Below are 13,333 nucleotides of genomic sequence, written 5' to 3'. Positions count from 1 at the left end.
CGAGAAGAAGACGGCGAAGGCGGTGAGGAGGAGGATGCCGAGGTCGTGCTTCCACATCTTGGCGGCGGCGAGGAGCTCCGGCGACCTCCCTCCCACCGGAGGGATCTCGGAGAGGGAGGGAGGAAGAAAGCAGAGTGTACCAGTGGCGGCCACCGCTGTAGTACGAGGGAGAGAGGAGGAAAGTGAGAGAGGGGAAAAGTGAGGGAGAGAGGAGGGATTCAGCCGAGGATATGGGGATTTCACCTACCTCGTACTTAGTAGTAGCGAGGGGTATAAAACCGCGCTACTACTATCAACTTAGTAGTAGTGCGGGTTTGTACCCTTCGCTACTACTATGGCATGTCCCGGGAGGGCACGGTAGAGACCGCTTAGTAGTAGCGCGGGTTAAAAACCCGCGCTACTAGTATCAACTTAGTAGTAGCGAGGGGTAAAAACCCGCGCCACTAGTAAGTAGTAGCAGCGAGGGTTATAAACCCGCGCTACTAGTAAGCGTCTGCCTATAAGCTTTTCCCTAGTAGTGCAATGCTATCAATTACCACCAATTGTTTATCAAGATCTAAGGTGTTGACTATTTCGGCCACGTAAATCTGTCAAAACTTGTTAAGGTCGGTCTCCAGCCTCGAAGCACTTGTGTCTGTATCTGTTAAATTGCTTGCACGGTTTTTCCTCTTTGTATTCTTTGTGTCCTTGGAATCGTTGGTAGACTCCGATGGAGTCCTGTTTTTCTTTCTCTTATTATCACTATCATACAGAACATAATCTTCATTGCACAATAATGAAGATGCCACTCTTTTCCGGATGCTCGCACAAGTTGGTAGCATGGAATCAACCACACTATCTTGTCGCTCCTTTGCTAAAGAATCATCATAGTTGTCCTCATCAACTGGGAAGACATGGGGCTCTTCCGGCTCCCTTATTCCCTTAGCCTTGGCAGATCGGTGTTTGCTTTTGGTACCTGCCTCTCCCCCACCTCAATATTGACATATTCATCATCTTGATCTCTTCTTTCTTCAGCCTTTCATACATTCTTATTGTGCCTCAAATTTAGAGGATCCTGTGATTCGAAATAAAGCACTTGTTAGCTTGCAATCTGCGCGAAATAAAAAAACAAAACCAGTTAACTATAAAATGTGCATCACCAGGAAAGCTTCAAGGCTTGTGGTGGCTTTGGAATGCTTTCGCGAATCCAAACTCAGAGCACCCTGCGAAGCATCCAACTCTTAATAAAGCTGTGAAACATTCTTGAGACTCTCCTTGCAAGATGCAGCAACAGCTCTGTCTTCTTCATGCTGAACGTGGAAGATCACATGTTAGCTACGAATCTGCGTTAACTTAAAACAAAATCAGTTAGATGTGAAATGTGTATCACCATGAAAGCTTCAAGGCTTGTGGTGGATTTTGAATGCTTTCGCGATTGCAAACTAGGAGTAGGCTACAAATCTTCTGCTACCTTCTTCATGGGGGCATCCATGTTATCTTTTTGTATTCCCTTAGCAGAAATGCCTTTGGCAATGACCTCCGTGTCATCTTTTTGTTTTTGCTGGTGAGTAGTATTCTCTCCTGGGACCTCCATTGGGTCCGCAGGTACTCCCAGGTCAGATAGCTGTATGTCCTCTACTCCTGGGCGATCAACATCAAATATTCCATTGCGGTGGTTCTTTAATAAAATGTGCTAGTGTGGAGAGTATTGATTGTAAAATTATTTATAGAAACTCATAATGGTACACTTACATTGAATTCTGTGATGAGGTCGTCCATGCATTTGCTGTAACATCCCAAATTTTCAATTTGGAATGTTATACACTAGATCATCATTACATATCATATTTATTGCATTTTGGTTGATCCTAGAAATTTTTCGCAACTCAAGGACCCTCGGAGAGAGTTGGGGATTTCGTTATTTTCATATTTGAGTTGTCTCAAATTTTGAAAATAGGATCATTTGATTTGATTTATTTTATCTTCAATTATTTCTATTACATATGAGAGAGGGAATAAAATGACTTTCCCAAAATAAAGAAATATTGAGGATTTAATAAAAAAAACCAAATAAGATTTTATTTGGTTTTATTTGCTATTTTATTTGAATTTAGGAAAAATGCGTGTTTTTCAAAATTGCATTTAGGCCCCAAATAAATGTTCATCCTATGCGGCTTGATTTTAGAAGCCGGGGAAAATTTATTTCAGGATTTTTCGAGTCCGTTTAGTAGTCCTTTTGTTTTTGTCCCGAGCGTAAGTTTTTTTTTAAAACGTCCGAACCGACCTACGGGCCGTGCTAGGCCCGGACTCCCCCGGACCCAGCCTTTATAAGCTGCCGGCCCACCCCAGGCCGAAACCCTAGCCACGCCCGATCCGCCGCCGCCGCCCGCCGCCGCCGCTGACGGACCCGCCGCCCGAGGTTTACCTCGATCCCGCCGCCGTTTTTTTAGAAAAACCGTTTGGTTTTCCGACGGTTTTGTCGTTTTTTTAGTTTCGTTTTTTTAAATAGATCGGTTTTCCGGTTTATTGAAATAGTGAGCGTCCGTTCGTTCGTTCCTTTTAACGAACGTTCATCGTTTTTCTTTTTCTCGGATTAAATCCGCGATTTTTCTAATCGCGATTTCTGATCCGATTTTCGTTTTAGTATATCTTTTCGCTCGTTTATCGGAATCAGGCGATTCAAGCGCCTGGAGTTTCGTCTCGAAACCCTCTTTCCGTTTAACCAACTTAAACAAGTTTTTGCTTCTGTAAAAACTGCCCTACATCCAGAATAGTAAATGAAGCCTGTTTCTTTTGCCGTTTGTCTTTCGTTGCTTCGTTCGATTCGATTCTTTTTGCCAACCGAAGTTCTTAAGTTGAATTTCGTGTTAGATCTCTTATTCGAGTTTTACCTGTGCATTAGCTGAGTACTTATTGTATGCTTGTTTATTTGCGATAGAGTACCCGGAGTGCGCCGCTTGTTACTTCCAATCGCTAGGTTTCCCGGATCATCATCAAGGCAAGTAACACTTTGATCATACCTCCTACTACCCAGTTTTATTGCATTAGATCAATCCTTACACATTGCATGATTAGGATCTAATTAAATTGTGGGTTTGGGAAGTAGTTGAGGTAGTACCTATTACTTATTTAATTATCAAACCTTTGGGAGTTACTTCTACGTTTGCTTATTCTTGCTATGCTATGCTAGTAGACGTGGATTGGGTGAGTGTATCCATGACAGATGTGAGCTTTGTTAATTAATGGTTTACTTAAGGTGGCAACCTACACACACATCTGGGTGGATTGAGGCACCTGGGTATTCCAGGATTGCCTATTTTCTTCTGGGCCGCCACCCAGGCTCAAAGGGATCATGAGATTATTCATGCTAGAAACTTCCGTGTGCAGCCACAGGCTATTATGGGCTCTAGCATAGTTGACTAAGTCGTGCGAACTCTTACAGTGGTAGACTAGCAGATGTAGGGGATGTAGGTGGTACGGTACCCATCGTAAGGTGCTAGCGCTTCTGAAAGACTATGTCTCGGTCATCCGTTTCTCAAACACCGTGTAGTGCGAGAAACCAAACGGAGGCGATCGAGTCTTGTGGGGAAAAGTGCGCAAACCTCTGCAGAGTGTATAAACTAATCATGGTTAGACGTGTCCCCGGTTATGGACATCTCGAGTATCTAGTACCTGGATTATCATGTGAATCTCAACATGTTACTCTAAAATTAATTTTGTTGGGTTAGTTTAATGATGATGTTTAATTGGGATTGAGAATGCTGTCAACCATTCTCAATGTTTAACAACCACCATAATAGTTAAATAAATTTATTCCTTTGCAGTAGGGAAAAATTGGCTTTACGCAAAACTGTAACCATAGAGCTTTCCACCAGCCAAATATGCATATAGTATAGCTGTTTCATTCCATTATTCTCTATGTGTTACATTGCCAACATATTCCATGTGCTGGCCCATTTTCGGGCTGCAACGTTAATGTTGTAGACTTTTTAGACGACGATTAAGGAGTTTTAGGTCGTGGTTCTATACTCAGTGATGCCGTTGGAGTTGATGGACTCACTTATCTTCCAAGCCTTCCGTTGTTATTGTTATTAGATGTCCTTAAGCCATATTTATTGTAATAAGTTCTCTTTTGAGACACTCGATGTAATAAGTGTGTGATTGCTACTCTGCTATAAATCCTTCAAGTACTGTGTGGTGTCAGCATTACTGATCCAGGGATGACACCGGAGCACAGAGATTGTACCATTTGAGGTCTGGTCGCTACAAGATGGTATCAGAGCACACGCTTACTGTAGGACACGACCACTAAGCTAAAGACCTAGATCACTACTCACTCTCTTCTCTTCTGACCTCTCATCTTTTCTACTCTTTTAGGATGGCGGATGCAAGGAACAAGTTCACTCAACCGGATGAAGATACACCCTTTGGACGTCACTTGAAGGAAGTCACTAGATACTTGAACATAGGAGTACCAAGCTTCACCGGAACCTACAACGCCACCTTACCTGAAGAAGAGCGCTGGATGATTCAAGTTCAAGTTCCAGGAAGGACATTCATGCCAGTCACTAAGCCCATAGAGTTTTCTTTCGATGCACCAACCTCGAGTCTAGGAAAGAGCATGTCAGCTCACATCGCCATGCCACACATTGGAGAAGTCTACCGCAATGATCTCAAGGATACTATCTACCAGATTTGTGGGCGCCAAGATGAGCACTGGGAGATGATCAGCACCAGAAAGGATAGATCAATTGCAGCTTTTATCCAGGAGTTAAACCAGCACATTCGACGTCAGGAGAACTAGATGTGCGCCGACATGATAGACCTAAAGAAGGCAAGGACAAGAATCAAGGAACTGGAGGAAGAACTCAAGGCTACATGTGAAGATTATGAAGAGGAAATTGAAGTATTAGTGGATAATAATGCCGACCTAACAACGAAGATTGGAATATTTATGGGAGGCCCTACACCAGTAGAAGAAGACGAAGAACCCAAGGAGATTCGCCCGGAAGACTACATCATCATAGACGACACAGACTCGGATCCAGATGATAGTGATGATGACTATGTTGATGAAGCTGGAGCAGGTATCATGGATTCTGCAACTGAAGAATATTTCTAGGAGACCACCTCATCAGTAGTAGTAGTCCACCATGTAAATATAGTAGCCCGAGCACTTTTGCGATAGTTAGATCGATTGTATGCCCTTGTTTGGTTGATTGAATGAAGTGAATTGTTTGCTTTTTGCCTCATGTGCATATGGTTAGTGTTTTCTCTTTAGACCCCTCTATTCTTAAATCTCATCCTTTTCTAAACCCTCAGATGCCTCCGAGACATGACCCCGGATTTACTTTCCCACCGGAGCTCACTCAGTTGATCCAGCAGCAGAACACATTGATGCAGTTAATAGTCCAGAATTAGAACCAGGGGAACAACAATAACAACAACCCACCACCACCACCACCTGTTGATCACTTAGCCCGTTTTCTTAGGCTGAATCCGCCGGTGCTTTCCAGTAGCACCGAGCCGATAGTAGAAGATGATTGGCTCCGCCAGACAGCTAGAGAGTTGACCACAGCAGGATGCACTGATGCGGAGAAGGTGAAGTTTGCCGCACATCAGCTTGAAGGACCCGCAGCATCATGGTGGGAGAATTTCATAGCCACTTTCCCTATCGATACTATCACATGGGACCAGTTTTAGCAGGCTTTTCATACTGCCCATGTTTCAGCAGGAGCTATGGCCATGAAGAAGCGAGAGTTTCGCAACTTGCGCCAAGGAGGACGGACAGTTGGCCAGTATGTGGAGGACTTTAGTAAGCTAGCACGTTATGCCCCAGATGATGTTGCTACGGATGCAACTAAGCATGAGAAGTTTCTGGAAGGACTGAATGATGAGTTGAGCATGCAGTTGATGGTAGCAACCTTCAACAACTACCAGGAGTTGGTAGATCGTACTCTTATGATTGAAGGGAAGCAGCAGCAAATCGAGAATCGCAAGAGGAAGTATGCACAAGGAAAGTACAATTCAGGAGCTCAGCAGAAGCCACGATTTACCCCTAGGCCGGGAGGACATTTTCAGTACCCATGGAGGAGGTAGTTTGCACAATCACAATGGCCCCAGGAATGGTAATGGCAATGGAGGAAGCAACGGCTAGAACCGCACCAACCCATCAACCCCAGCCAAGAAAGACCTGAGCCAAGTCACTTGCTTTAAGTGCCAGAAGAATGGACATTATGCCAATGAATGTCCTGAATACTAGACTGGAAATGGTAATGGAAGCTCTGGGAAGAAGCCGAACCCTTTCAACCGGGGACAGGTGAACCACGTTAACGTGGAGGAGGTTGAAGAGCAGCCGGATGCAGTAATCGGTAAGTTTTTGGTTAAGTCATTTACTGCACTCATTCTTTTCGATACAGGTGCACCGCATTCATACATATCAAGGGGATTTGTGGATAAGTATAAACTGCCAACCCAAGCCCTTAGGTCACCCATGTTAGTAACCTTGCCTGGAGTAGAATATATGGCTAGTCTATGGTGTGATCGATTACCATTAAGGATTGGTAACTACGTATTTCCCTCAGACCTAATAGTGTTGGAATCTCAAGGATTGGATGTGATATTAGGCATGGATTGGTTTCAAAGTATGAAGGGAATATGGAATGTGCCAGTAAGTCAATTTTTCTTACCACCCCAGAAGGGAGAAGGATCAAGTATGTATCCTGACATGTGCCAAAGAGGACTCAAGTAAATTGTTTAACCGGAGTAGTGCAGGAGGAAGTACTAGTAGTGAAGGATTTCCCCGAAGTATTTCTAGAAGAGTTGCCAGGCATGCCACCGGATAGAGTTATTGAGTTTTTTATTGAGCTTTTTCCAGGCACAAGGCCAATATCAGAGAGACCATGTAGGATGCCTGCAAAGGATTTGGTGGAAATAAAGAAGCAGATTAAGGAGTTACTGGATAAAGGATATATTCGCCCAAGTTCATCGCCTTGGGGATCGCCAGTACTTCTAGAGGAGAATAAGGATGGATCGTTAAGGATGGTTGTCGATTATCGAGGATTGAATGAAGTAACCATAAAAAGCAAGTACCCCCTACCGATGATCAATGATCTGTTTGATCGATTGCAAGGAGCTAAGGTCACTAGTAGAAAACAGGGCTTTGGTCCAGGCCGGGTCAGCCCATTAGTCCCGGTTCAGTCTAGAACCGGGACCAATGTGGGCATTGGTCCCCGGTTCGTGAGCCCAGGGGACCGGCCGGGTCACGTGGGCCATTGGTCCCAGTTCATCTGGACCTTTTGGTCCTGGTTTGTGGGATGAACCGGGACCAATGGGCCTCGCTCCTGGCCCACCACCATTGGTCCCGGTTGGTGGCTTGAACCGGGACCAAAGGCTCCCCTTTAGTCCCGGCTCATGTCACCAACCGGGACCAATGAGGTGCCTATATATACCCCCTCGCGCAAGAGCAGAGCACAATGCTCTGTTTTTTCTGGCCGAGGGGGAGAGGGCTTTGTGGTGCTCTAGCTCACCTCCTATGCACATGAGGTGTTCGATGGAATGCCCGAGCCACACTACTTAAGCTTTCTCCTCTCGAAGCTCGACCTCCAAGCTCCATTTTCCTCGAGATTTGTCTAGATTTAGCGGTCCGTCACGCCCCGTCCCCGTCTTCACCGCCGTCGATCACCCGCGCCGATCTCATCACCGACACCATCGTGGTGAGCCTCTTGTTCTTATCTTCTTTCTGAAAGGAAAAATATTCTTACTTGTATGTTTAGATAGATACTTGTATCATTTTCTTACATTTATTATTGCATCTTATATAGTGCGATGGTTTTGGTATCCGCCCCGTCGGCCCTCGTCCTGTCTATGATTTGGATGTGGTATGTATATTATCTTTATAACTATTGGTTCATTTATTGTTTATGAAAATTATGCCGACCAACATGACATAGATTTTATTTATCTAGGATGTATGTGAATCGGAAATGCCAACTGACCCTATTGTCGAGAGGTTAAATTTAGTTGAAGAAGAAAACAATTTGTTGAAGGAAAAAATAAAAAAATTGAGGAGGAGAAGATGATATTGGAGTTGCATGTTGCGGATGTCGTCGATGATCACAAGATCAAGATGGATGCAATGCGGTTGAAGATTAGAAAGATTAGAAAATATGCCATTCATACCGAGGCTTGGTATCATTATGCCGTTGGATCAATTGTTACCTTAGTTGCGATTATGATCGCATTTGTTTTCGCATCGAAATGTTTTACATAGTTTCAATGTATGGTTTAATTAATTAGATGCTTGGGAGAGCTATATGTTGTTAGATGAGAACTATGTATGCACTTTGGTTTTAATGTGATGATGAACTTCTATTAATTTGGACACTTAATTATATATAATGCACGCAGATGAACCGGCAATGGATGTACGGTGACAGACACACCCTTGAGTACATTAAGGGCGTGCATGAGTTTCTCGATGCGGCTGAGGCAAACAAGCAGAATGGTTTTATGTGTTGTCCATGCACTGAATGTGGGAATAGAGGTCTTACTCTAACCGGAAAATCCTTCACTACCACCTGCTTTACAAGGGTTTCATGCCACACTATAATGTTTGGACGAGGCATGGTGAAATAGGGGTTATGATGGAAGACGGCGAAGAAGAAGAGTACGATGACAACTATGTGGCCCCTGAATACGGTGATGCTACAACGGGGGGAGCTGGTGAAGATCAAGACGAACCAGACGATGTGCCCAATGATGCTGCAACGGGTGAAGCTGCTGAAGATCAAGAGGAACCAGACGATGTGCCCGATGATGATGATCTCCGCCGGGTCATTGTCGATGTAAGGACGCAATGCATTAGTCAAAAGGAGAAGCTGAAGGACGCAGTGCATGTTAGAGGATCACAAAAAAGGGTTATACCCCAATTGCGAAGATGGCAACACAAAGCTCGGTACCGTACTGGAATTGCTGCAGTGGAAGGCAGAGAATGCTGTGGCTGAAAAAGGATTTGAGAAGCTACTGAAAATATTGAAGAAGAAGCTTCCAAAGGATAACGAATTGCCCGACAGTACATACGCAGCAAAGAAGGTCGTATGCCCTCTAGGATTGGAGGTGGAGAAGATACATGCATGCCCTAATGACTGCATCCTCTACCGTGGTGCATACAAGGATGTAAACGCATGCCCGGTATGCGGTGCATTGCGGTATAAGATCAGACGAGATGACCCTGGTGATGTTGACGACGAGCCCCCCAGGAAGAGGGTTCCTGCGAAGGTGATGTGGTATGCTCCTATAATACCACGGTTGAAATGTTTGTTCAGAAACGAAGAGCATGCCAAGTTGATGCGATGGCACAGTGAGAACCGAAAGAAAGATGGGAAGTTCAGAGCACCCGCTGACGGGTCGCAGTGGAGAAAAATCGAGAGAAAGTACTGGGATGAGTTTGCAAAGGACCCAAGGAATGTATGGTTTGCTTTAAGCGCGGATGGCATTAATCCTTTCGGGGAGCAGAGCAGCAATCACAGCACCTGTCCTGTGACTCTATGTATGTATAACCTTCCTCCTTGGATGTGCATGAAGCGGAAGTTCATTATGATGCCAGTTCTCGTCCAAGGCCCTAAGCAACCAGGCAACGACATTGATGTGTACCTAAGGCCATTAGTTGAAGAACTTTTACAGCTGTGGAATGGAAATGGTGTACGTACGTGGGATGAGCACAGACAGGAGGAATTTAACCTTAAGGCGTTGCTGTTCGTGACCATCAACGATTGGCCCGCTCTCAGTAACCTTTCAGGACAGACAAACAAAGGATACCATGCATGCACGCACTGTTTAGATGACACTGAAAGTATATACCTGGACAAATGCAGGAAGAATGTGTACCTGGGACATCGTCGATTTCTTCCGACCAACCATCAATGTCGAAAGAAAGGCAAGCATTTCAAAGGCGAGGCAGATCACCGAAAGAAGCCCGCCATGGGCACCGGTGATCACGTGCTTGCTATGGTCAATGATTTACACTACGTAATCTTTGGAAAGGGTCCCAGTGGACTAGCTGTTCCGATTGACACTGAGGGACACGCACCCATGTGGAAGAAGAAATCTATATTTTGGGGCCTACCCTACTGGAAAGACCTAGAGGTCCGCTCCTCAATCGACGTGATGCACGTGACGAAGAACCTTTGCGTGAACCTGCTAGGCTTCTTGGGCGTGTATGGGAAGACAAAAGATACACCTGAGGCACGGGAGGACCTGCAACGTTTGCACGAAAAAGACGGCATGCCTCCGAAGCAGTATAAAGGTCCTACCAGCTACGCTCTTACGAAAGAAGAGAAAGAAATCTTCTTTGAATGCCTGCTCAGTATGAAGGTCACGACTGGCTTCTCGTCGAATATAAAGGGAATAATAAATATGCCAGAGAAAAAGTTTCAGAACCTAAAGTCTCATGACTGCCACGTGATTATGAAGCAACTGCTTCCGGTTGCATTGAGGGGGCTTCTACCGAAAAATGTCCGATTAGCCATTGTGAAGCTATGTGCATTCCTCAATGCAATCTCTCAGAAGGTGATCGGTCCAGAAATCGTACCAAGGCTAAGGAGTGATGTGGCGCAATGTCTTGTCAGTTTCGAGCTGGTGTTCCCACCATCCTTCTTCAATATCATGACGCACGTCCTAGTTCATCTAGTCGACGAGATTGTCATCCTGGGGCCCGTATTTCTACACAATATGTTCCCCTTTGAGAGGTTCATGGGAGTCCTAAAGAAATATGTCCATAACCGCGCTAGGCCAGAAGGAAGCATCTCCATGGGCCATCAAACAGAGGATGTTATCGGGTTTTGTGTTGACTTCATTCCTGGCCTTAACAAGATAGGTCTCCCTAAATCGCGGTATGAGGGGAGACTGACTGGAAAAGGCACTCTTGGAAGAGACTCAATAATATGCAGGGACGGATATTCTTGGTCTCAAGCACACTACACAGTTCTACAGAACTCTACCTTGGTGACCCCGTATGTCGATGAACACAAGAACAGTCTACGCTCCAAACACCCGGAGTAGTGTGACGACTGGATTACATGTGAACACATCAGGACTTTCAGCAGTTGGTTGGAAACACGTCTCAGAGGTGACAACACTATTTGTGATGAGTTGTACTTGTTGTCCAGGGGACCATCTTTGACTGTATTGACTTACAAAGGATATGAGATAAATGGGAATACATTTTATACGATCGCCCAAGATCAAAAGAGCACCAACCGAAACAGCGGTGTCCGCTTTGATGCAGCAACCGAGAGCGGAAAGGATACATATTATGGTTACATAGTGGACATATGGGAACTTGACTACGGACCTGATTTTAAGGTCCCTTTGTTTAAGTGCAAATGGGTCAATCTGTTAGGCGGCGGGGTACAGGTAGACCCACAGTACGGAATGACAACAGTGGATCTGAAAAATCTTGGGTACATTGGCGAACCGTTCGTCCTAGCCAATGATGTGGCACAGGTTATCTATATGAAGGACATGTCTACCAAACCGAAAAAAAGAAAAGATAAGGAAGCAAATACATCATACGATGAGCCAAAGCGCCACATAGTTCTTTCAGGAAAAAGGGACATCCTGGGAGTGGACGGCAAGACAGACATGTCTGAAGATTATGAAAAGTTTCATGAAATTCCTCCCTTCAATGTCAAGGCTGACCCAAGCATCCTGATAAACAATGAAGATTATCCATGGTTATGGCGCAATAAGCAAATGACACAAGCGAAGAAAAAGTGAAGACTTTCTCCCGCAACTTTGTAACACACGAACATGCTATGTGGGTGAAATTATGATACCATCCCAACTTTCAACTTTTTGAGAGTTCATTTGAAATGCTTTCATGTCTTATGGTTCGGCCCTCGTAATACCATGACCATTAGTCCGTGGCCCATGCCAACTTTCGACTTTCAACTTTCTAAAACTAATGGCACTAATAGAAAGTTTATAATTTTTCTCCTCGCCCCTGGCCCATGACCATTAGTCCCGGTTTGTGCCACAAACCGGGACTAAAGGGTTGGTCCTCGTTGCGGGCCGAGTTTAGTCCCACCTCGCCAACCGAAGGGGGCTCACACCGGTTTATAAGCCCTTCCCTCTCTGCCTTGTTGAGCTCCTCTCAAAGTGAAAATAGATGCCCTAATAAAGAAAAGTTTAACCTAAATTCATAGTGAATTTCTCTGAAATTCATAGAAATTTACTAGGAATTTAGGCTGAATTTTCTCTATAAGCGCGTCTATTCTCATTTTTAGTAAGTTAATCACAAACTTGTGATTCAAACAATTTTCAAACAATTCAAATTTTAACTATTCAAATTTGAAAACTAATGGCACTAACAGAAAGTTTATAATTTTGCTGACCTAAAAGCAAAAAGAATTAAAAAATAAAGCAAAAACAAAACAAAATAAATAATACAGAAAACAGAACAAAAAAACTGGAAAAAAATAAAAATAGCAACAATAAGTATTTTGTTGTAAGTAGAAACAAAATAAAATAAATAAAGCAACAAAGAAAACAAAAAAACTAAAAAAGTGTTTTAAAATTTCAAAACTAATGGCACTAACAGAAAGTTTATAATTTTTCTAAAACTAAAAGCAAAAAGAATTAAAAAATGAAGCAAAAAACAAAAGGAAATAAATAATGCAGAAAACAAAACAAAAAACTGGAAAAAATAGGGCTCACCCCTATAATATTTGTTATGACTAACTAAAATTACCAAATTGAGTATAATGATAAAACACAGTAATATTAAATAGCAGGAAAAAGATTGACTCAAAAATCAATTTTTATAGTAAAGTTATTCATAAACTAGTGATTCACACAAATTTTTTAAAAAAATCAAATTTAAACTATTCAAATTTTAAAACTAATGGCACTAACAGAAAGTTTATAATTTTTGTGACCTAAAATAAAAAAGAAATCACTACAAAACTATAAGTATTTAGTTCTAAGTAGAAACAAAAAAATACAAAAACAAAAAAAGTGCCACCTACTGGGCCCCCACGGCCTGAATACGACTAGAAACCCTTCCATGGGCCAGGATTCAGGCCCGCGGGAGGCCCAGTAGGCCCACAGGCGTAGATTGCAGTGTTAGGCCCGAAAGCCTGCTTTAGAGAGGAGCTCGGGAGGGAGGGCGGACCGCACCTTATAAACAGGTGCGCCTCCCTCTCAACTAGTGAGGTGGGACTAAATATTTGGGTTCGGGGCAGCACAGGCCTTTGGTCCCGGTTGGTGGCACCAACCGGGACTAAAGGGGGCATTGGTCCCGGTTGGTGCTACGACCCGGGACTAATGCCCCCTTTAGTCCTGGTTGGTGCCA

The sequence above is a fragment of the Triticum dicoccoides genome, chromosome 7A (assembly GCF_002162155.2).
Source record: "Triticum dicoccoides isolate Atlit2015 ecotype Zavitan chromosome 7A, WEW_v2.0, whole genome shotgun sequence".
NCBI classification, from domain to species: Eukaryota; Viridiplantae; Streptophyta; class Magnoliopsida; order Poales; family Poaceae; genus Triticum; species Triticum dicoccoides.
This window is presented reverse-complemented; position numbering follows the sequence as displayed.